General features: G+C 41.7%; 1 long non-coding RNA gene across 1 annotated transcript in view; it reads right to left on the bottom strand.

Annotated features, from left to right (window-relative positions):
- LOC123597450 overlaps nt 1-26,310 on the bottom strand; it is a 299,090-nt gene that overhangs the window by 221,910 nt on the left and 50,870 nt on the right. The gene's annotated exons all lie outside the window — the stretch shown is intronic.

The raw sequence follows: 26,310 nt of genomic DNA, 5'->3' as shown, positions 1-26,310 counted from the left end.
GACAGATTCTGCTTCACCAGGTTCTGATGACACTGCAACTGACCAAGGACCCTAAAATCCTGGGACTGTAGCAATAGAGATAACAAAAGTGACAGCTGCGGCCCCTACCTATTTCCCCAAATTTTACAAATTCCCTCTCTCTCAACTCTGAGCAGAGAACTCAATTTCTAGGCTACATGGGTCAATACCAGATGGTACTGGACAAAAAGCAGGAGCAATTGAGTAATTTCTCTCAGAGCAACGCCAGCAAAGCTGTGACCTGAGCTGCTTGCCTTTTTTCTTTTTTTTAAACTCAAAGGTGTTAAAAAAATCCTTCAGTTACTCAAATGAAGAGGAAATTGGGATTATAGTCTTTGATTTTTAAATACTTTATCCGAAAATATTGGACTTTCCAAATTTTGAATTTTGGACTCCTTTCCAAAATTCAGCTCTCAGGGTGGCTCTGTCCTAAGGATATGAACTCAAAAGCAATACGTGCTGAGATGGATGGCCAGCAAACTGGAGACGCAAGGCAAAACTGGACAGGACTGGGGCAATATGCCTGGTGGCAAAGGCTGGCCAGGGCAAAGTCAAGTTGGATCATCCAAAGTACCCAAAGAATGTAACAGGCTCAGGTATGGCCCTGGGATTCTCCTCTGGCAGCCAGCTCAAATCACTGCGTGGGCCCACAGGTTAAAGGATAATGCCATATCAGACAGAATTGTGTCACCATCCTGGAAAAGACATGACATAACAGAGAACTTTGCCACAGCCAAAAAAACATAGTTTGAAATCCTGTTGCTTCTTCTTAGCAGATAAGTGGGGCTCCTCTTGAATCTGTTTCTTTCCTGTGAGGCATATTCATACCTATGACTTTTTAATTATTGTTGATTAAAGAAAATGTTCACTTAACCGAAGACCATGGGGGAGGGGAAGGGAAAAAAAAAGAGAGAGAGAGAGAGAGAGAGAGCCAAACCATAAGAGACTCTTAAAGACAGAGAATAAGCTGAGGTGTTGATGGGGGATGGGAGGGAGGGGAGGGTGGGTGATGGGCATTGAGGAGGGCACCTGTTGGGATGAGCCCTGGGTGTTGTAGGGAAACTAATTTGAGCAATAAATTTCATATAAAAAAAAAAAGAAAATGTTCACAAAGCACCTTGCACAATGCATCAACAAAACAGGAATGAAAGAATGAAAAATATTGTAATGATTCTTAAGATCTGTCCTTTCAGCATGGGACCAATGGTAGTAGCAGGGAACAGAATGTGGAGAGCACAGGAGACTGGCCAAAACTAGCAGGATGGTATGAGAATTGGCATTTGGGAACTTTAAAAAGCATTCATTTCATTAACTACACCAGGCTGTGCATATTACCCCAAGGTTTGGAGGTTTTTTTCCCTTAAACACACAGAAAACCAAGTCATACACAAAAGCAGTTATTATCACCATTAACATCCTCCTAGTAGAGTCTCTTGAAGATAAATTCTAGCTCAAGTTCTAATTCTTGAAGATAAATTCTAAGAAAAGAAGAGATGTGTATGTAAATGCAAGATGTCGCTGCCTACTATAAATCATTTCTGACAAAAAGAGAGGTCTATGGTGAAACTGACCATGACATTCTGATTACAAATTGCTTCCAAGGACACACAAAATAATTATAAAGTAAGATAAGAATGCCTGTGTAGGAGAATGAAGATTCTGAATTGCTTCTCTTAAAAGTTTTGATACAGGTTTTTCTGAGTACTTCTCCATTCCAAATAATAAACCTTCGATACAAGCACTTGTGACTTCAAACATCTGTATTCATCGTTGAAACATATTTCTTCAGTAAAGACAGGCTGGGAATGCAAGGAAGATAAAATTCAAATAAGTTTATTCTGCAACTGTGCTCAAAGAAGCTGAAATAAATATCCAAAAATGTTTCATTTTTTCATGCAACTCCTAGCTTCAACCAAAGAAAAATCAAACAGTATATTAACAGCATCTGTAAAAATGGCAAAGGCAGCCAACAAATAAGCCCAAAGACATAGAAAGAAGGATCTGAATCTAAGAGCTGAGAGAAAACTTGTTTTTTTACGTTTTTTATTCTTTTTTGTAAAAATAATATTTTAAAATACTAATGGCCTAGAATTGTAGTTATCATTTATGGAAACATAAACCACATTTAGTTATACACTTTTCTCATCTCACTTCTTAAATTTACTCTCAAGTGAGGAAGGCATACAGCTGGACAACACACAGTACGATCTGCCAAGAAAACAGCTTTAAAGTGAAGCTGATAGTTATTGTCTTGCTAATGGCGGGCAAAAGAACTCCTCATAATGATAGCTTTCACTGCTCTCCAGCATGAAGTGGTGAACATTTTCAAGTGCCCCCAAAGAAAATCCAGAAATTGGAGAGAAGAGCTTTATTTGGGGGAAAAGAGGCAGAAAAGTTCAGATGCCACCAAGCAGAGGATAAAATAGACTTGTCTAGTGAAGATGTAAAAATTGCATGATGTGAATAAGGTAAATCTACTCCTCTGTGTCCACTATAAGATCCTCCGTGAAACTTTCTTGGTCTACCAGGTTTCTGGGTAAGTAGATTCTTCAAGAAAGAGGCACTAGGTCTGCACACAGGCAGTCACAGGTAGAACACAGAAAGGGTGGTTGTGGCTTCTGGAGCGAAAGGATGAAAGCACAGCTGATGTCCGGGTCACAGAATGGTGCACAACCCAAGGACCAATCAGCAGGCCTCCACCCAACACCTGACCCATGCTTAGCAGGGACCTTGCCAACTAATGTAGGGAACAAAGGAAAGATAAGTCATGGAAGGATACAAAAGAAAATGAGCAAAGAAAAAACCCACTCACAAATTACCACTTGCTAGGCATAAGAAACCACAGAATGAAACCTGACTTTCCAAATACTCTCAGCCCAAGAAGCAGCCTATTCACTAGAATAGCACAGGAATCTAGGGATCCAGTCATGGAATTGTACCTACAAATATACTGAAATGGAAACACATCTTTTTATCGGTCTTGTATGCTTTACAGCTGGCAGTCTTTTCCAACCCCCATCATCACTTCTCAGTCTTTCTCACTTCATTTTTCTATCTCAGAGTACCAGAAAAAACTGTAGTCCTATATGATACGGTATTTGTGGCTCATACTGCAGTTTTCCATTAAAGGGACACCAAGTCCAGGAATAAAAGAGAGCCATCTCTCAAAATAAGGTCTTAGAGTACTGAGTGCCTCCCATAGAGTCAATTTTGAGCCAGAGGCTGTGAAAGACCTAGAAAATGTCAGTTCCCCTCTATTAATAAACTGATAGGTCAGTTTAGTGTAAAAGTTGGTAGTGTAAAAGAATAACTGTAATGGGCAGTGAAATTTACTTGTTCCGGAGAGGTAACATCTAAAGCAAAAGCAAAAAACTCACAAACAGCAATATTTGTGTAAAAACAAGAACATTAAATCAATACAAGGTACAGAAAAGACAAGAGAAGCTAAGTGTATGGTCATGAACCAAAATATAACACTGTACTAAAAAAAATACACCTATTATTCTTAGGCAAATTTGGCCAAGAGGAGCTTGTCAATTAAGTTTCAAATATAATACCTTTCCAACTTGCAAAATTTGGTGTTTCCACGGTGCCATTTTGTTCCTGCCTCTACTGACTGCAGAAGGCTCCCACTCTCCCTTCTGTATTAGCCACAATCCAAACTCAACCACTTTCATAACTATCAAAGGCTGGCACATGCTTTGCTTAATAAATACCTTACCAAGGTACATAAGTTGTTACTTAGAGATAGAAAGGTAAAAAGCAACTTCTTCAGATGCCAATGAGATATTTATCCCCAGATGAATAACTAGATATCCCATCAGCTTTTAGAGGAAACCCTCATTGCTAAGGAAGGATTGAACTTTTCAACCTTTATCTTTGTGTTGCTGATCTTCCTGACCAAAGGTACTGAAGCAAAGTGCTATTAGCTAAATTATTAGCAAAGAAGGGCCAGCAAGTTATCACTATGAACAAATATTCAATAGAAAATTTGAATGTAGTTGACCCTTGAACAACATGAGAGTTAGGAGCACTGGCCTCCACAGTCAAAAATCGGTATATAACTTCTGACTCCCCTAAAACTTCACTGCTAATAGCCTACTGTTGACCAGAAGACTTAATGATAACACAAACAGATGATTAACATATTTTATATGTTGTAGGTATTATTTATACTGTATTCTTGCAATAAAGTAAGCTAGAGAAAAGAAAATGTTATTAAGAAAATCATAAGAAAGAGAAAATACACTTACAGGACTGCACTGTATTTATCAAAAAAAAATGCATATAAGTGGACCCACGTAGTTCAAAACCCATATTGTTCAAGGGTAAGCTGTAATTGAGTAAATGTTTGAGGTGGTAAGACAAATGAAGTCTTGCTAAATAAAAGATAAGGATTTTCCACGCTAGAGGCTGATGTGAAGGAGATTATCACATTACTGAATTTATAACTCTGACCATTTTATTTTGAAGTTTAAGTAGAATACAGAATTAATGCAATTAAAAGTTTAAGAAGTATTGCTAATTTTTAATTTAAATCTATAATTTTAAAAGTATTCATATTTTAAGAGTGGTATTTATTTTCTCTTATTGTTGTTGCCACAATCAAAAGGCACAATTTGATTAATAGTCAAGGAAAAATGGAGAAGCAGAAATTGAAAAATTAGGTCCAAGTTATTTAATTTGCAATAAGGCAGAAAAAAAACAGTGGACTTGCAAATGTATTGCCATACAAATAAAATGAAGTAACTGAAAAAGTATAGTTCCTTTTCAATATAGCTTCCAGAATTGGCTAACATCTCATGCCATCATTGTGGAATAAATCAGTGTATTACAAACCCCACAATCTACAAATGCAAATTTTCAAAACACTCACCATCACCCTATACTTTTCCCTACCAGATTCGAGACTCCTAAGTATTCCAAATATTCTTAGCATGAGAACAAAATCCTGTCTTTCATATCTATTGGTAAGTCTGATATCACTTGTAGAAAATTGTATGCATGCGTGTGTATGCAAACCTGCCTATCTCAAGGAAATTATTTGATTTAAGGAAATTAAACACGGGCTATAATGTAGAGTATCTGAGTTCCACACTTAGCCAGTCCAGAAAAGCCCCACCAGGATCTCTGTAACATTTGTCCTCATTGTGAATAGCAGACCCCCCATAATTCTCTGTCAAAACCCTTGTTACTTTCTTCAGAGCACTTATCAAGAGCTGAAAACATTTGGTTTCTTCATTTGTTTCCTTGGTTGTCTGCCTCCCATGATTAGAATATAAGGTCTTCTAGGACACATAAGTTGTCTTCTTTGCTCATTGTCAGAGCAAAGAACAATGTCCAGGAGTAGATTCAAAAATAATTGGAAGAATTCTTCAGAATTCTAGTTATAATGGTTGAGAAAGAAAGGAATAGGCCCTGACATTGAGAAGATGGCCTGGGGTTCACAACTAGACCATGTGACTCTCCCAGGAGACAGACAATCTCACAGAATATCAGCCTCAGACTGACACTTTGAGACCATGATAAAATGGGACAAAGCAGAGCCACTTCATGATTTTGGCAAAGCACAAAAACAGGTCACTGTGCCACCCACAAAGTGCCACACACCTCCCCGCTCTTAGCCAAAATGAGGGACTGCTACTTCATTACCATGTAGAGCTTTATCCTCATTCCAGTTTCCCCTTCCTGTAAGTGAGATTCATTGAGATACCCAATCATAGTATTGCCCCATTTTCTACCAGGACCCAATCTGAAGGCAAGTCCTGCTTCCTTAGACCCTCCCCCAAGTTGCCTAACTGAAACCCAAATGCTTCAAAGTTTCCTTCTGACACCCTCTTACTGAGAGACCCATGATTTCCCACGGTAAGTGTTTTCTTTTTCTTCTGGAAGTCACAAATCCGACTGGTTCAACTGCAGGCATGTTCTCGGTGGTCTTTGGCCAAGGGGCATTAGCAGAGTATGGCACAAAAAAGTAGGAGAGAAAAATTTGGCTGAAAATGAGCCAAATTTTCAGACAAAAGAGAAGTGGAACTTACGAGTGGTATAAAATACCAGCCACTGCTAGATATTTTAATAATCAAATAATAACAGCTAGCATTACTTGAGCCTCCACGCTATGCCAGGCACTGTGTTATACCTCATCGACTTCCCACTACAACTCTCTAAGGTACATTCTATTATCTACTCCACTTTACAGATAGGGAAACTGAGGGTTAGTGAAGTCATTTGCTCACATCCATAGCTAATAACTGATTAAATCAGCAATCAACCCCAGAGTCAGAAACATTATACTGATTTCTCTCCCAGTGGCTTATTTTCAGAGGGGGTTAAATTATAAAGTACTATACCGCTAAACTCTCATGACAAAGATAGTGTTCAATGTGAGAAAGGCAACCTTCAAAACTCTAGTAAAGAATTTCAGCATCCCTTCAGAATATCCTGGGGGGGCTCCAGGCCTATGCCAAGCCACTCTCAGCTTCCGCACTTCAAAGTAGCTTAGTCATTGGCACTATATTTGCATCATAAAACCAGCTTTTCATTGGTATATTTTTTAGAACTAAAAAAATGATTGTCTGAGTACTTAAGTGTTTCTCTGCTAGATACAGGTTTTGCTCCTGCCAAAGGAAAGATCATCCTTTCAATACAAGCAACAGACTATTTTTCCAACTGTGCCATGAATGTTCCACAGCCAGCACTGAATGGAGTGACTCAACAGAACATCTCTCTCCTTTCTGAACTAATAATAACCAGAACAATTGCATTCCCAGCTAAAACAGGGCAAAAAGCTGCAGGATCTATACCCTGAAAGAAATCAAAAGAAATGGCAACAGTGTAATATCTACTCAAAACATAATTCTAGTTCTTCTGTCAGCTTTGTAGGGAAATCTTCAGCATCCCATGGAAGGTGAATTAATTGCTCTCAAATGCCAGCCCAGGTGAGCCACTGACTAGATTATGAAGACATTTGTAGTGTACTTCTAATTGTCCCTGCAAGGAACAATAAAAATAGGACCAGCAGACAGCCAGTCAAGAGGCTCTTTTCCATGTCACTCATTTGGCTCAATTCTATTGGGACAATTTACCACAAAATAAAAGAAGGAATCACGGAACCGTACAACAGAGATACAGTTTCCTGCTCGGGCCTGACATGAGTGACTGAAGTAAGACTAACTGACAAAACAAGAGGGCTAGCAAAATTCCTGAGACAGCCAGACCAAAGAAGTTTCCAGGAGTAGGAGGAGATATACCACACGAAGAGCCGTTCTTTGAAAGTTGCTTATTCTTCTCTAATAATTGAGTGACTAAAGCCCAGCCTATGAACCAAAGTCAAGTAATTATTTCACAGAATGCACTAATCCATATTCATATAAAGCATAGACTAGGTACAGGAAGCCATTATTATATGGGGGGGGGGGTCTATTACATTGTTTTATATCATGAAGAGGCCTTCCCCTCAGTAAAGGTTGGGAACCATGGGTTTCCACCATATTTCTCTAGTCTGTTATTAACAATTTCATGCAAAACAAAACTTAAAAGCTTACTAAAGTCAACGTTTGTTGAACTGCAATTTAATTTCTCCAAACCTGCAACTGTCTACGGGATGTCCAGGTCACTGAAATATGGAAAAATGTAATGGAGCAGTAACAATTTAAATTCATTTTAGACGAGGACCATCAGACACCTTAAGTAAAAAGTAATCTACTGAGTGCTTACAACAGGTACCTTAACTATAGTCATGACCAAAAGTGTTCATATAATTACCATCATATTTCCTTGTCCCTGGCTCTGGTGGATTAGTTCCCATTCATTAATTCTCTCTACAATGGGTCATTTCTGATAGCAGTCTTAAAACAGTAGGAGAAGATGAGGACCCAGAAGATATTTGCGTTCTACTTCTCATTATAATATAAATTAAGATGTAAGGGGCACCTGGGTGGCTCAGTCGGTGGAGCAGCCAACTTCGGCTCAGGTTATGATCTCAGGGTCTCTGAGTTCGAGCCCCACGTCGGACTCTGTGCTGACAGCTCAGAGCCTGGAGCCTGCTTCAGATTCTGTGTCTCCCTCTCTCTCTGCCCCTCCCCTGCTCATGCTCTGTCTCTCTCTGTCAAAAATAAACATTAAAAAATAATAATATATAATGTAAATTAAGATGATAAAATATACTAAACCACTCCTTCAGATTTATTCCAAGCAGTGTTTCTGAGATTCTGAGATTCAGCTCTGAGTATCCCATGCATTAGTTACTCTCTTATCTCCTATTTCATCTCCTTAAAGTTCTTCTTCTTAAATTCATAGACATTCCCAGAAACTCCTGAGGCTTCTTGGGATTTCCTTTAAAGAAATTATAGGAGGAAAACACACTTAAGAACAGTGATTGCTCTGGATGATGAGATTAAATTTCCTTCTTTTTACGATGGGCATGTGTTTCTTATAATCAGAAAAAATATTAAAAGTGAAATGTGGAAATAATAATCCTAACTCTTTCCAAGATAACTTGCAAACAAGGCCTTTCACCAACCTTCCCCACTCATCAGTCGTTCAGATCTCACAGCATCACACACTGTTTGTTAGAGAGCATTTGCACTGACATTTGGTAAAAACAAATATCCTAGGTCTGTTCCTTGTTGCACAGATTACAGAGAACTGGTCCTTCCACACATCTTCCTTGTTGCTCTCTGCAATCAACAAGGGTAGGGTTTTGTCTTTTACTTTTTCTGCTTTGTATCCTTCCTTTACTGTTGGAAAGCAGGACTCGGCCTTCAGAGGCAGAAGAGTGACCCTGGGTCTGCATTCTCCAGGCTTGATTCTTGATCTGCTAGATGAATCTGGGAATTTCTCTCCTGTGCACATCTATTTCCAAAACCTCTTGGTTGTACTCATGGCTACGTCGGGAACTTTGTTTAAAAGAAATATTTAAATGCTTCCAGTTATGATTTCCAAAATATTATCCCTGTTGCACATGTTTCCTTTATTTTTGTGATCAATATTTTGAATATTTACATATAATTAACTGGGTTTCCAGGAATAGAGTTCTAATTTATAACATTGCTTTTAGAGGAAATAAGGATTTAATGCAACCATCATACAAGAAGAAATTAAGTAGCAAGTTTAAGGCATAAAACTCCGTTTCCTTCTTCCATTTCCACCTCTTCTTACTTTTTATTTTAACCCTTCTTAAAGCACTGACCTGCCATAATTACTTGGCCAGCCTCCACTGTCCTCTCTAATAAACAGGGAGCCGTGCAGTTCTGGTTTCCTATAAAGAAGAATCTGAAAAGGCTAATGCAGAGATAAAAGGCAACAACCTACAGTGTTGCCTGTATTCCAGGGAAGAAATATAATTAACACAATCATGCCCACTCAGGCCTCTCCTTCTTATACTGGTAAGAAATTAGATGTGCTAAAATTAAACTCCAAAGGAGTGCTGATCTAACCATGTATAAAGCCAACCATATAGAAATAGTGACAATACAGTTCTATGATCTGAATATCATCAAGCATCTCTAAAACTGCTGTTCCCTTGGCATCTCTGATGACAAGCAGAATAATGCTGCATCCCCAGCCATTTGCTCAGACTGTGAAGAGCTTATAGAATCTGGTGACAACCTAGCTTCCCTAATAATTCATGCCAATTTCATTGCTTACATACTCTGCATCTTCCCTAAAAAGCCAGCTACTCACCCTCCCAAGCCGCTGTTCTAAACTTCAGGCTTTCACAGCGCACAGCACTTGGATGCATACATAGACAGGATTACAGTTATTTCTAACTTGTTTCTCTGTGGTTCAAGCTCTCAGTGTCAGCGTGGTTTCATAACATAAGAGTAGACACTAATGATCTCTATTCAATTTCTATTCTTAAGAGCAGTGGAATAATTGGGCCTGGCTGCTGGCCTTTCTGGGTCCCACCTCCCCGCCCACCTCCCTGGGCCTACCCTAGCCTGTCTTTGTGACTATTATTGGTCCCACTGACTCCCTCCATCCAGCTCTTCCTGGTGCTTGGACACATGCCATAAGCATTACTGTGTGTTTCAAGAAAGAGGCTTTCCTATGGGTCATGTGTTTGGCTCCCACAATTCCTGTCATAACTTTTCTTTGAAAAGATATTTTTGTGATCTTTCATATTAAAATATTGATGAAACCAGAAGGAGACAAAAGGCAGGCTAAGAAATATCATTAGGGTCCTTTACTGGGTTGGTATGAGAGAAGTTAGGAAATATTTGTGAAAAGAAGAGAAAGAGAATGTAGTTCTAAGGACCTCTAGAGGATGTAAGTATATATTTAAAGCATTTTAAGATGCTAAGAAATGTTTAAGGCTAACGAAAACAAGAACATGTTTTGTAAAATTAAGATAGCAAATGTCCCTTGAGGATACTGGGCACTTCCGTTTTGCACATTACTGAGGGAGGACATAGCTCTATCAGGATATTCTGAACTGCAAGTTGCAAAAACCCTGATTCAGCTGCTGAAATAAATAAGGAAGTTTATCAGATAACATAAGAGGAAGTCAGTAGATAGTTAATAGGACTGCAGGCACTAAATAATCAGAGTTCTTGTTCTCAGTGCCTACTATCCATTCAGTCATTTGACTCTGATGTCTTCTATGTCCCCAGGTTAGCTTTTCTCATACTTACAAGATGGCTACCCACAGCAATGGGAACCTTCTTTATTTCCTGCTGGAGAGAGAGAGTCTCCCCCCCCCCCCAGTCACAGAATATAAGGCCAAGTTTGGGCCTAGTTAGATCCCATGCCCATTCCTAGATCCATAACAGTGACAGGGGAAATGGCTACATGCTTATTGGATTGGACTAAGTAGGACCCACCCACACCTGGGAATGGAGTTGATTCCCCTAACTCACAGGACTAAATGGAAGAAGGCTGGTACCTGAACCAAATCAGATCCTGCCCCATTAGAAAAGAAGGAGAGAGCAAACCACCCACATCACCCACTGCAGTACCATCATGATTGCAAGTGTAGGCTTTTGTGTCCAACAGACCAGCATTCAGATTCTAGCTTCAGAATTTTACCTTAATTACTTCACTTTGTTATGTCTCAGTTTTTACATCTATAAAATACCTCACATGGTTGTTGTGAACATTCAGTGGGATTACATATAAAGAAGTAGGCACAATATACGGGAAGTAGTAAGTACTCAATAAATGATACTAGTGGTGAATGTTCTTACAACCACTATTATTAATATCGTTGGTGATATTGTTGCTATTATTGCCATCATCATCATTATTCATTATTATAGTCCTCCTTAGCACTCCAATTTTTGGCCTAATTTGTGGACTGGGAACTGGGGGAATACGGGGTTCTGGGCAGCTGAGAGACCAAGGCTGATAAGCTAAACTAGTTCTTCCCACTCCCAGCATGAGAGAATTTCTCTAAGCAAATAAGAGCTGCTGTCCCCACCCTCCAGGGAAACCACTGCACAGACCTTCCCCTTTTTGAGAATGCTCCAGGTGCTCTGGCCCACATTAGGCTCCCTGCAGATCAGGACCATCTAGTCCCCTGGAAAGGTGCAGGCCCAGTCCTGGGTGTGACCCCTTAGAGGATACATCTGTGCCTTTACCAGCAGCTCCTGTCATCTGGTTTCCCAAGAGGTTCCCTGAGGAGTATCACCTGTTGATTGATATGGTTTCTGTTCCCCTGTACTTTTTATTATTCTCCTGTCTTCCATATGGAAAATGTGATCTAGTGAGTCTTAAGGATATTTGCTTTGACATGGCATTTTGGAACGAAGCCATGTAACATCCCTGCGATACAGTTCTGATTGTGTACAGGTTGAGTACAGACTGGTCATAGATTAGAATAGTGCCCTATTCTACGAGGAGTTACTGTCAACTTCCAGGATTCCCAAGGAGACCAACTGATGTCTCCCCTTCCCAACCACCATCATTCTGAGACCACTTTCTGGGTCCTGTGATGATCCTTCTCCAAGGAGCCCTGTTAGCAAGTGTAGACCTGTAGGCTTTGGAAGCAGCTGAGGTATTCATCTCTATTCCCCAGTCTGCCTCCCATTTCCTACTGTCCCAAAGCCCTTTCCTCACCACACCTCCCCACCCTGAACCTCCATCTATCATTAGCATCTGTTTGTGAGAGCCTTTCTGTTCTTTCTCATCAGTCAGTCCTGGTATTTTCCAAGAGAAAGAGCAAAATTGAAAATGATTTTTAAATGAACAGCGACATGACTGGCAAGATGGAAGGAAATGGGGATTTGGGAAGTCAGTCAGATCTGGCTTCAGATGCCAGCTGTACCAGAGCTGTGTGGCCATGGGGGAAATTACTGATCCTCTCTGAACCTTAACTTATTCATCTGTCTTCTGGAATCTTTAAAAGGGCTGAAACGACATACACGGAAAGTGCCAAGCTTAGGAGCTGGCCCAACAAGTGGCAGCTTGGAAGTGTGGTGCTTACAGCACCCATAGAAGGAAGTAGACAGGAAGATTCTATCTTAGAGGAATTCTCAGCCAAGGATGAGGGGCATTCTTTTCTCTTTGCAAGCCCCAACTCAGTAAGCAAACTAATTTTTTAAGACTGTGAAGGAGGGGCGCCTAGGTGGCACAGTCGGTTAGGCGTCCGACTTCAGCCAGGTCACGATCTCGCGGTCCGTAAGTTCGAGCCCCGCATCAGACTCTGGGCTGATGGCTCAGAGCCTGGAGCCTGTTTCCGATTCTGTGTCTCCCTCTCTCTCTGCCCCTCCCCCGTTCATGCTCTGTCTCTCTCTGTCCCAAAAATGAATAAATGTTGAAAAAAAAAATTAAAAAAAAAAAAAAAAAAGACTGTGAAGAAAAGATCAGAACATCAGGAAGAGACATCAACCAGGATTTTTACCTCAACCTCTTTCATCTTGTGCTCAGCCCTTGGCTGGTGAGTTTTCCTTCTTGAAAGCTCTCAGAAGTTTTTTTAGTGAGGATTCCCCTGTCTTTAGTGAGTCAGGAAAAAGAGTTTCTTTTACTGTCAACCACCAGAGACCATCCCTGCTCAGTTTTTCTAACAATAAGTTAACCTTGTCCCCGCAGAGAAAGAAGAACCCTTTTTGCACGGCTGGAAAACAGTATGGAGGCCACTCTGCAAAACAGTATGGAGGTTCCTCAAAAAATTAAAAATAGAACTACCCTACAACCCAGCAATTGCACTACTAGGTATTTATCCAAAGGATACAAAAATGCTGATTCAAAGAGGTACATGCACCCCAATGTTTATAGTAGCACTATTGACAATAGCCAAAGTATGGAAAGAGCCCAAAATGTCCATTGACAGATAAATGGATAAATAAGATGTAGTGTGTATGTATGTGTATATATATATATATATATATATATATATATATATATATATATATATATATTCAGTGGAATATTACTCAGTGATGAAAAGAATGAAATCTTGCCATTTGCAACAACATGGATGGAACTAGAGTGTATCATGCTAAGCAAAGTAGAGAAAGAAAAATATATGATTTTGCTTATTAGTGGAATTTAAGATACAAAACAGATGAACATAAGGGAATGGAAGCAAAAATAATATAAAAACAGAGAGGGAGACTAACCATGAGCAACTCCTAAATACAGAGAACAAACGGAGGGTTGCTGGTGGGGTGTTAGGTAGGGGGGAAAGCTGAAAGGGTGATGGGCATTAAGGAGGGCACTTGTTAAGATGAGCACTGGGTGTTGTATGTAAGTGATGAATCACTTACTAAATTCTATTCCTGAAAAAATAAATACATTTTGATTTTTAAAAAAAGGTAACCTCCTCCCTCTTCCAGGGGCTAAGCTCTTTCATGCTTGAATAACTGGCAGTGATATCTTCCAATTACCACTTTTCATGTCCCATTGGGAGCAATGAGCAGTGGACTTCCTCTATTCTCCAATTAGAGAATTGCTAATAGGCAAAAATTCTCATCACAAGATTTGGTCAGATACAGAGATTTTGGAAGTATGGCTTGTATTTTCATCCTCTCCAAGTGTATAACTTCAGTAAATTATCTCTTGTGATACAATGCTCTGTTAATGACAGTTTTATCAATGGTATCCTTTCCCAAATAGAATGTTGTAGTATGTCCATCAGCATCCAATTAGGACACAGCAACTACTTAGTAATTTGATCAGGAAAAGTTGATTATGAAGGATTATTAACTATGACAGGGATTGCCATAATGGATTGGCTGGTGTCTCAGTCAGCTTGGGCTGCCATGACAAATTACCATATTCTGGGTGGCTTAATAAGAATTTATTTCTCACAGTCCTGGAGGCTGAAAGTCTAAGGTTGGGTGCTGGCCAATTTGGTTCTTAGTGAGGACCTGCTTCCTGGTTTGCAGATGGCATGTTCTCATTGTGTCCTCATGTGGCAGAGAGCAGAGAGGTGAAGCAAGCTCTCTCCTGTCTCTTCTTATAAGGGCACTAATCCCATTCACGAAGGCTCCCACTCTCATGATCTAATTTCCTCCCAAAGGCCACACCTCCTAACACCATCACACTGGAGATCAGGTTATAAATTTGGGAGGACACAAACATTCAGTCAACACAAACTAATGAGAAGTAGAGAGAACTCTAAAGAATACAGAAATTATGGGAGGCTCAGCTGCTATTCCAAAGATGAAAGAGAACATCCAAGGAAGAAATCTTCTCCTTCAACCCAGGGTTAAGATCCAGACCTCCTGGAGAGGTCTCACTTGATGATGGAGAAGCTGATCAGGTGCTGCAGGAGTGGAACTTGCTAGAAATACGCCCCCTGGGGGTTCCAGAGAAATCTGTCCACAAAGAGGTGCCTCACTCTGGACCTCACTCCAAAGCCATATGAGGGTGTGTGGGGAAACCACTCCCTGAATGGTGCCTTGATGGCAGCACTCAGCTATGTAACGGTCCGGAGGGTCTGAGGAAATTGGTGACTGCCGTGCTCTAAGAACTGGGTGCCGGAGAAGCTGGGAGAAGACCAGAGCTAGGAAGTATAGGAAACCCCTTGAGATGGACCTCAGAGTTGGCAAAGAATAGTGAACCGTTCTCAGATGGTAGAGAGAGCCAGAGGGCATAGGTGCGGGGGTGGGGCACTCCTCTCCTGCGTATCCTGAGAGGTAGCATGCCTCTGGGATTGAACTGTCCAATGAGGTAGCCACTAACCACGTATATGCGTTTTGATTCAAATTTTAAATAATTAAAATGAAATCAAATTGTAAAACTCAGTTCCTCAGTTATACCAGCCACATTTCAAGTGCTCACTTGTCATATGAGACTGTTGGCTACAGCCTAGGGACAGCCCAGCTCCAGGGTGCCCTGCCTGTGATCCCACCCATCTGGTCTGGGAGCAACAGAGCTATGGTGGCCATGTTTGACCCTGAGGCAATGTGTCTGGCTTCTCATAATCTTTGTGACACATGCGACAGATCCGGAATGTCCTAAGTGAACCGGCCAGAGGACCCAGGGGTTCTAGGAGAGCCGCTTTTCTTTCTTTTAGGTTTCTCATATACCGCATTACATTTGTGACCCTATTACCCCTACATTTCCCAAACTGGAGCCCCACGGCACATGTGTGAGCGTGCCAAGGGGCAAGTGCTTTCCGCTCAATGAGGATTCTGAAAACACTAGGCTAAACTAAATCGAACAGGGTTTTTTTCTGCAGAGCAGGCAATGTCCACGTTCTCTATTCCCCCCATGTTCCTCCAACTCATTTCCAATGGCCACTGCATCTCTTTGCCTGTGGGATTTCTCCAAAGCCTGAGAAACTGCTTTGCCAGTGACAGACTGGAAGTGTAAGAATTTGGGAGCAGCCCTCAACGATGACCGACAGAAGATGATGTACCAATATCCTAGATCCTTTAATCTTCAGATGGCACAATCCTGAGGCCTGCACTTGCACTTTACGTTGTCTCCCAGACTTTCCCCTTGGGTGTAATCTCTGGCCACCCACAGCAACGACTGGCCTGATTATACACCCTTTTCTGGCTTCCTTACCATTCTCGTAACTGCCTCCCCACTTCTTCCCTGATGTTCCCCAGATCTCCCAAATAAATGACTTGTCCTTGAATCCTTATTGCAGGATCCACTTCTAGGAAAACTCAAACTGTGACATTCTAGGTGACATCTTAGCTATTAATACACATTTTCAATCTTCAAGATTGAGAGGAAGGACATACACAGCAGTTCCTAGACTCATGGACACTGAGTCCACCTTCATATGGCATTCCTGCCACATCCACCCCGAACACTGTTCCATAAAAACGGCTTGGGAAATGCTGGTGTGAATCATAAAGAATGGGCTCCAAACTCATAGCTCTCAAAACGAATCTGAAGGTCGCTGTAAACTCGAGTCTAAAGACATCAGTCCAACGGACTGCTGAGGCCTTTGGTCTTATCTTTATAATAGAAGTTCTCCGAAATCATAATGGAAACTAAAGAGAAATTTCTGCCTGCCTTATCCAAAGCCATAATGCATTCACAATAGGAACTCTGTGTGCAGTCCTGTTTAAGAATGGCATCATGGTGTGAAGGGAGTCCAGAGAATGTCAGACAGGAGGACAGAGGGAGCATGAGGCTTGCCACCTGAGGGTAGATGAAAAGTTAGGATTTTTCAGGGAGGAGGGGAAAGGCAGAAGTGATAAGCTAGGAATATACTATGAATAAATAGCATACATGGAATATCTGCCTCTCCTCTTCTCATTTCAGAATATCAGCTTTGAAGGGTAGCTCTTAACATCTGAGAGAAATAAGCTGAAGATAAAAAGAGCAATTCACTATTATATACAACTTATACCATTTATACAATTCTAGGAATCTTCCTCCACATCCTACCTCAAGAATTAAAAGCTGAATATAAAAACAGAATCTAAGAAAGGTTAAGTAAATTCCTGGTCACCAGAATCAATAGAGACGCAGGATTGCATAGTGTAAACCTTGGAGTCAAACAGGCCAGGTTTGAACAGCAGCCCTGCTGAGCGACCAGGGACATCCCTACGTCTGTCTGCACATTAGGTTCCTCATCTGTGAAATGAAAAGTACCTGCCTTTGAGAGCTGTTGTAAGGAAGACAACTAATGGATATTAAAAACCCAGTATAGCGCCTCAATCAGTAGGAACTATTACTATAGTCCGTAATAATTTCCTTAAAGCATCCAGTATATATTGTTATCTTGTTTCCATAATCTGCTGTGACCAGCCTCAGGGAAAATGATTAAACCCCCTCCCCATGGGTCCCTAGCACCGCTGTCAAGGACAAGCCTCAGGGGTGGAAGGGCCAAGGCGGAGCAGGGGCCACCAGGACACAGAATCCATTGTGCGCTCTGCACACAGCGCTTGCAGCGGCCTGCCTCACCCCTACCCGGGGAAGACCAGATTTGTCTCTGCTTGTCCTCAGCTGCAGCCATTAAACTGCATTAAGTCTTCCATCAGTGCACAGAAATGTCTCCAGGCTTAGGGACATTTTCATCAATGTTCCTATTCCCCAATCACACTTCCCCTGCCTGCAAAGACAATTCTCTTGACCCCACTTCTTCCAGTTGCCTCCCAACTTCCCCGCTTTTAAAGCAGAACTCCTTGCGAGAGTCCTTTACATCACTGTCTCCAAGCCCCTTCTCCCATCCTGTGTTGACCACACTGCCTTTGGGCCTGCCCCTCACAGCTCTGGTCAAACTGACCTTCCCATGGCCAAAGCCTATGTTCATCTGTCAGTTGTCGTCTTTCCTGACCCTTCCGCGGTGCTTGATCCTGATGGTTCTTTTCCTTGCAACTCTGTATGCCCTTCACTTCAGGACCCTGTGCCCTCTGGTTCTCCTCCACCAGCCCTGCTCCTCAGTCCCAGGGGCTCCCAGCCTCACTGAGGGCTCAGGCTCAGTGGCGGCCCTCCATTCTCCCACATCTGTTGCATCCTTCAGTCAATTCGCCCATGGCTTTAAATACCATCTATAGAGGCACCTGGATGGCTTAGTCAATTAAGTGTCTGACCTCGGCTCAGGTCATGATATTGCAGTTCACGGGTTCTAGCCCCACGTACGGCTCTGTGCTGACAGCTCAGAGCCTGGATGGAGACTGCTTCAGATTCTTTATCTCCATATGGCTCTCTGCCCACCCCCCATACTCCATCTCTGTCTCTCTCTCTCTCTCTCAAAAATAAACACTAAGAAAAATTTTAATAAGTAAATACCTTCTATAAGCTACCAACTCTCACATTTATCTCTCCAGTATGAACTTCCCCCCTTAAAATAATCAAAACTCTCCCTTTCTTGTCCCACCTAAGCATTTCTTCCTTTTGCTAGAGAAATAAAACGTTTCCAGTGGGTCAGTTCCTCCTTCAGGCCAAGTATGGACATTGACAACAGTCTCAAATAGATGCGTCTGTAGCTGACTTATTACTTTTGGAATGTTTGTCTTCCTCATCAAGTGCATCAGCCATACCCCCTGGTACATTCCATTTTCATGTGTTCCACCACCCCCAGACCTTTTGTATGATGGCCCAGCTCAGGATCCTCAACAATACTTGGTTTGTCAGCATTTTACCTGCACCCCAGAATATCGTTATATTAAGAACATTTTAATCACTTCAAATAATAGGGGATATAAGACACAATAACCTTTTTTAAATGTCAAGGCAAAGTACATATTTTTACGACCACCTTATCATGTCACGTAATCCAAGATCTGTTATCAAAATGCCATTCTGGCAGCAGTGGGGATGGACAGGAAACTGGTTGTGGGCCTAGAGAGGAGTCTGATCAAGAAATAATGAGGCCAGAAATAAGACAGCAACTACAGAGATAGAGGATGTGCCAGATTTGTCAAAGTCTGAGCATATCAGGCCAAAAGGATAAGAGTGAGATAAAAAATGAACTCAGGTAAATGGCATCATGGAATAAAATTGGGAATACAGAATGAGAACTAACATATAGGGCATAATTAATGGGTCCTTGTGATCCAATGTTCCTTTTGTTTGAGAAAACAGTAACCCTCTTTCTAGCTCACAGGGAAAAGGAGTAATAATAATAACAATATACCAGGACCCTCCAGAGTCGATCTCCTCTGTTCCTGCCCTTCCCATGCTAGATGGAGATTTTTCTTGACGGTATAGGAAAATATTCAGAACTTAATCAGGGCAACACTGTGATATAAAGACAAAGCCACATGAGCCCAGGCCACACCTGTGCAATCCAATAGGCATAACACTTTTAAGGGAATAAATGAACTTATCTGAACTGACAAGTTGCCCTGGCCGCACTATTCAGTGGATATGGAAAAGTCCCACTCACTAAAGAGATGGGAAGTGGTAGAAGGAAGTGGTAAGGTTGACCTTTCAGCCAGAGGTCCTACCTGGGACAGCCTGCACAGACTGTGTCTGAGTACTTATGGTCAGTTTTGCTCACAGGGGGTGAATGTGAATGTTTCTCCTCTCATCTACCTCCTCACGCTTCTATGATGGTGTGCCCAAACCAGATGAGTTGGTGTCATTGCCCACAAAGGACTTCCAGATTAGTCGTCATAACTGCAAACAACTTAGCACATACCCTTAGCCAAGCACCATGGTAGGTGTTTTACTTATATCAACTCATTTAATCCTTCCCACAACTCTATGAGGTAAGGGTGCTATTGTTATCATCCCCATTTTAAAGATAAGGAAACTGAGGCACTGAGAGGTTAAGGAACTTGTCCAATGCTACACAGAATTAGGTGGCAGTTCTGAGATTTCAAACCAGGCCGTCCGGCTTCAGGGGCTGTGCTCTTAACCATTACGCTACTCTTGGGTCTATGGAAATAAACTGTAAACAATTGAAATGGAGCATTTCTGGTATCAGGTATTGTAGTCAGTACCTGCTATAGCACGGGTCCAGCTTGCAGGGGGAATGGTCAGGAAAGACATTTAAGCTCTTGAACAGGGTCTTGCTAGATGACCAGGGGTTCCCCAGTCAGGTTGGCAGTTTGAGTTCCACACAGAGAGAACCTTGTGGTCAGAGAGACATCAGACAGGAAGCTGGAAGGAGTTAGTTCAGAGTGGCTGGAATAAGGACAGGGGGGTGGGGGAGGGGAGGGGGCAGAGATGACACTTCAAAAGGAAAAGCTAGATAGGTAGCCACGTGCCTGAAGCCTTCTAAGTTATGCAAAAAATAAACAAAGATACCTTGCTTCTGGGCCATAGTCTTTCACTCAGTTCCACTTAGATCAGTATTTGAAGTCACCGGACAATGAGGGAGCCAGAGCCCCCATGTGACCAAATACAATGGTACTGCCTCCTACTAGCTCAGAACTGCTTTTGCTCAAGGCTTTTTAAGTGTCTCCTGTACTACATGTTTCAACACAGCGGTTTAACCCCCCACCAAACTGCCTACTGGGTGACACAAAGTGGCCATAGTTGTACCCAGGGAGGGACTCTTTTCAGCTCCAATGCCAATCAGAAGGGGCTCTCCATGGCCAAAAGAGGTCTACCAAAACATTCCCTTTGCAATCTGACAGACAACAGAGTCAAGAGCAGAGATTTAGGCTTGGAAAGCAAAGCTGCAGTATCAAACAAACAAGAAACTGTTCCAGGGAAATAGATGAAAAATAAAGCAAGGAGCCAGCCTTCTTTTTCATATGTTTCAGACAGAAAAATCAAACGAATGAACAAAAATCATCTGTAGCAATGTATGTGCTATACAAGATACTTAAGGAAAACCCAAAGCATGTGCCTCTGCAAAGGCAAAGTTACACGTGTGCCTGACTCTGGAAAGTCATGTCCCATGCAGATGGCCTTGAGAAAAGAAGTGTGTGGCATGTGGAAGAGAACCTGGGGAATTCAGGTGAATTCTAGCCCAAAACAGAAACCATTCCCTGACCCTACATACTACAGAGGGCTTTCGTTAGTTTCTCAGAGGAAAGAGAAAAAACAAAAACAAAAACAAAAAACAGGACATTTACATCAGTATCTGCTCTCTGTAGTCACTCTCACCCTTTCCTTCCTTCAGCCCACCCCAACTCAAGTCCATTCCCAGAATAGCAAACTCAAGCCCAACCTCACCTCCCACACATGGAACAGCCTCTCACAAGAGGCATCTACTTGGTTGAGTAATCACAAGCCCTAGTCCAGGAATGTGCCTCCCAGATCTGAGCTGAGAGGGTCCTTCATTTCTACTAATGCTGCAGATCTAGAAGGGAAGGTGCAGAGACACAGGCATGGGGACAGGTTGGGACTCCACGGCAACCTTGCCTTTCCTATTCTTTCATCCACACAGGGTCCTGAAGGCCTTAAAAATAAAAAGGATGAGGTATGTCTAGGTGGCTCAGTAGGTTAAGCATCCAACTCTTGATTTCAGCTCAGGGCATGAACTCACAGTTCATGAGTTCGAGCCCCGCCACAGGATCCATGCTGACAGTGCAGAACCTGCTTGGGATTCTCTCTCTCAAAATAAATAAATAATCTTTAAAAAAAAATTTAATAAGAAAAACATATTTATACAGTTAAAATTCTTATATTTATGTAAAGAAGACAGTGTCTTCCCTAGAAAATAAATAAACTGAATTTTGAGGCAAAGCAGGTCTCTCCGGGAAATACAACTGAGAAAGCATATTACAGACTCTATTACATATTCATCTTTTGTGAACAGATTCCTCCAAAAGGACCAAGAGCATACATTGGGATTCGGGGTGTGTTTCCTTTCTTTGTGGAGTGAATATAATAATGCCAGAAAATGAGAACTATTACCATGCTAGATGACCCTACTTTAAAACCAAAAATAGGGGCGCCTGGGTCGCGCAGTCGGTTAAGCGTCCGACTTCAGCCAGGTCACGATCTCGCGGTCCGTGAGTTCGAGCCCCGCGTAGGGCTCTGGGCTGATGGCTCAGAGCCTGGAGCCTGTTTCCGATTCTGTGTCTCCCTCTCTCTCTGCCCCTCCCCCGTTCATGCTCTGTCTCTCTCTGTCCCAAAAATAAATAAACGTTGAAAAAAAAAAATTAAAAAAAAAAAAAAAAAACAAAAATAAAGTTGAAGGATTGCTAATGACACACAGGAACAGAAGTAAGACACCTTATCTTATAACGTTTTCCACTTTCCCCACGAATCCTCTTACCCTGGATATTTTCAAAAGATGCTTCTATACACACATATCAAAATACCATCAAGGGAAGCACTCCTGCTCCTTACCTCTCACTTTTAATCAAGACCCCCCCTCCGCACAGCTGGCTGCCACAGCAGCAGGGAGACAGATCAAGCAGTTACTCAGCTCACTTTATCTTACTACTGTCCAAAATATCCATCAAGAAACTGCAGAGGACAGAGTGAATAGAGCAGATCTGAAGTACACCCTTGCCCAGCCTCAGCCAAAGCCACGATTCAACTGCAAAAAGTGAGTAGTATAGGTAGACTCTGATATACACCCAAGTCATCAGTGACTCAAACCCCAAAATGGCCTCAGTGGGCAAGAGGGTCAACCCAGAGCTGGGCCTTCTCTCCACCCTTACCTTAGGGAACCTCCTTCCACCCTCCACCCTCCTATTGATATTGGAGCTTTGTATTAAACATTAGGGTCTACAAGACACACAGATGGGAGCCTTAAGTGAAGCAACAACAAGTTTGAGCATCCCAAGGAATCACTGTAGTCCCTGACCTCCAAGATGTGTCCAAATTTCAATAGACTAAAAATTAAGGAAATCTTGCTATATTCTTGGAGATTCAGACACAAAGCACATTAAGGGTTCTAAGAGAAAATGAAGCCAACACATGGTATCCACTTTAACCAGGGGCAGAGCCAACTTCACAGACAAGTGACCTGTGCTGTGCGGTCACACAGACCCCAGTTTAGAAGAGCCCATACGTGGCTTGAGGCTCTGTGGTCCCCATCTTGAAATTCTATTTTTTTTAAAGGTTCTGAATTTTCACTTTGCATTGGCCCCCCTGCAAGTTGCATAGTCAATTCTAACCGGGGTTACTCTCGTATTGGCAACACCTCTAAACACCAAGGGACATAGTTTGCATGGGGTGAAAAGCTAAAATGAACTGAAATCAGGGAAACTCTAAAGGATATACTCTCTTGTGCCTACTACCCCACAAAATTTTCCCTCCAAATTGTCTGAATTTTTTCACTTCACTTTATCAAATGGCCTAAATGTTTCCCCACCCCACCCCACCCTCACTGGGAAAAATAATAGTGAAGAAGGAAGGGGAGGGAGAGAAGAAAAAAAAATCTCTTTTTAAATGAAATAGCTGCAATGAACTATTGGGACCTCATCAAAGTAAAAATCTCTGCACAGCAAGGAAACAATCAGCAAAACTAAAAGGCAATTGATGGAATGGGAGAAGATATTTGCAAATGACATATCAGATAAAGGGTTAGATCTAAAATCTATAAAGAACTTATCAGACTCAACACCCAAAAAACAAAGAATCCAGTGAAGGAATGGGCAAAAGATATGAATAGACACTTCTCCAAAGACAACATCCAGATGGCTAACAGACACATGAAAAAATGTTCAACATCACTCATCATCAGGGAAATACAAATTAAAACCACAATGAGATACCAGTCAGAATGGCTAACATTAACAACTCAGGCAACAACAGATGTTGGTGAAGATGCAGAGAAAGAGGATCTCTTTTGAACTGCTGGTAGGAATGTAAACTGGTGCAGCCACTCTGGAAAACAGTAGGGAGGTTCCTCAAAAAACTAAAAATATAACTACTCTGCATTAAAATATAACTACCCAGCAATTTCACTACTAGGTATTTATCCAAGGGATACAGATATGCTGTTTCAAAGGGGCACAGGCACCCCAATGTTTGTAGCAGCGCTATCAACACTAGCCAAAGTATGGAAAGAGCCCAAATGTACATTGCCAGATGAATGGATAAAGAAGATGTGGCATATACACACACACACACACACACACACACACACACACACACACACACACTGGAGTATTACTTTCCAATCAAAAAGAATAAAATCTTGCCATTTACAATTGTGTGGATGGAACTAGAGGGTTTTTTGCTAAGTGAAATTAGTCAGAGAAAGACAAATATCATATGACTTCACTCATATGAGGAATTTAAGATACAAAACAGATGAACATAAGGGGAGGAAAGCAAAAATAATATATAAACAAAGAGGGGGATAAAACATAAGAGACTCTTAAATATAGAGAACAGACGGTTGCTGGAGGGGTTGTGGGAGGGGGGATGGGCTAAATGGGTAAGGGGCATTAAGGAAGACACTAGCTGGGATGAGCACTGGGTGTTATACTTAGGGGATGAATCACCAGAATCTACTCCTGAAATCATTGTTGCACCATATGCTTACTAACTTGGATGTAAATTAAAAAATAAATAAAATATAAAAAAAAATACCCAGCTCCATAAACATGCCAGGATATGAGTCATTCACAGGAGAGTATGAATTAATTGAATCTTCCTGTTTCCCTCAGCAGCCATGTTTCCATTGGATGGGCAGAGGGAGGTAGAAGGAGTGGTCTATAGCAAGGGTCCTGGTGAGATAGATACCATGGTGGTGGCCTCTGGGCAGAATTTAGGATATTAAGGTCTAGGCATGAGAGGACAGGGGCCCCAGAGGGCAGCCAAGGGGTAAGAAAAGGAGTAACAGCATGTTAATGGTAAATTACTCTGCCTCTTCCTGAAGTTTGCCTGGCACAGGTCAGTACCAAAGAAAAGTTAAGTTCCTTTCTCCACTCTGGACACCATAAATCCTATTCCACAAGAATTTCAGAATTAATTAGCATCATTAATTTAGCGACCTCATCTTCCAAAGATATATACACACTGGCTTAGCACTATGCACACAAAACAGGTTTTCTGAGGGAAAATGCCTTCAAATTTCCAAATCTCTGATTTACAAATTAATTTTCAGGATACCTCCTATCCAAAGGTTAAATATAACCTGAATCCTATTCAACTGATGCACAGAACCAATGAAAATACCAGGAAATACATTCCTACAAATGAGATTTTTTTACTATGCATTGGTCCTTTCCCCAGTACATTCAATTAGTAAAATAAACAAAACAATGACTTTCTCCATTATTTGCCAGTATTTCAGTATTGGCGATTGAAATTGAATGATCTGATGTTTTAACTTAAATGTAATAGGTACTTTTCTTCCGGAGACTCTAAGTTCCTAATTCATCCTCATGTGAAATGAAATATGGATGCCTTTCCACATATCCACAGAAACAGCAAAAACCACTTGCCCACTTGACAGAGAGATGTACAAGTCAATAGTGGGACCCAGTTTCCAGCTTAACACTTTTCTCCCCCGACTGGCCCAGGTTTCAACAATTACCAGCATTCAGACCTGTGTGACCCATAAAGCCTTTCTCCCTGAACACCCATCACGAGCAAATAAAACTTACAAAACACCTACTACAGGGGCATATGGGTGGCTTAGTCGGTTAAGCGTCCAACTTCAGCTCAGGTCATGATCTCATGGTCCATGAGTTCAAGCCCCATGTCGGGCTCTGTGCTGACAGCTCAGAGTCTGGAATCTGCTTTGGATTCTGTGTCTCCCTCTCTCTCTGCCCCTCCCCTGCTCTCGCTCTGTCTCTCAGAAATAAACATAAAAAAAAAAAAAAAGCACCTACTAGGGGCCACTTTAAATGCCTTTCTTTTAATCCTAATGATAGTCTTTGAAATAGAAGCTATTGGCCCATTTTACAAATGGGAGAACTGAAGTTCAGCAAAGTAAGGGGTTTACCCAAAGTCACATGGCAAGCATATTGGGCTTAGGACTTGACCTCTACTGACACCATGCCACCTCCCAGGGCAGGATTTGGACAACAGGATACTCTAGGTGGGTGAAAGGAGAGGGAGAGTGAATACTGAGTGCTCAGTGCCCAGTTCATAACTGACCTGACAGTCAGGCTAGGTACCAGTCATGGGAAGACAGAAGGAGGCTCTCACTCCTCCCAGTGAAGATGACCTCAACCCCAGGCCCCAACTTGCTTCTCAGCTTATAGTATGGGCTCTGTTCCACCCTCACTACCATGCCTGGAATCTGTCATTGTATCTCCAACCCCAAGATGACCACAGAGACTCTTCAACAGACTCAAAGAGGCTAGGTTAGGACGATGTGACAGGAATGGCAGCTGCTATCAATGTTATGAAAGCTACATGGCATGTGACCATGAGCACAGAACAAGAGAGGGATCTTGTTTCTTCAGTGCTTTCTTGTTTATCTATCATTGTGCACATGCCCCAATAACTCTTACAATAGCCCCTCAAAAATCCCCTTATATATCTTATGGAAATGTCATTATTTATGATCTTTTTCATTCCAATAAATCTCAATATGTTGGAATCTTCATTGAGCTTTACCACAAGAAT

The sequence above is a fragment of the Leopardus geoffroyi genome, chromosome A1, assembly GCF_018350155.1.
Source record: "Leopardus geoffroyi isolate Oge1 chromosome A1, O.geoffroyi_Oge1_pat1.0, whole genome shotgun sequence".
Taxonomy (NCBI): Eukaryota; Metazoa; Chordata; class Mammalia; order Carnivora; family Felidae; genus Leopardus; species Leopardus geoffroyi.
This window is presented reverse-complemented; position numbering and strand designations above follow the sequence as displayed.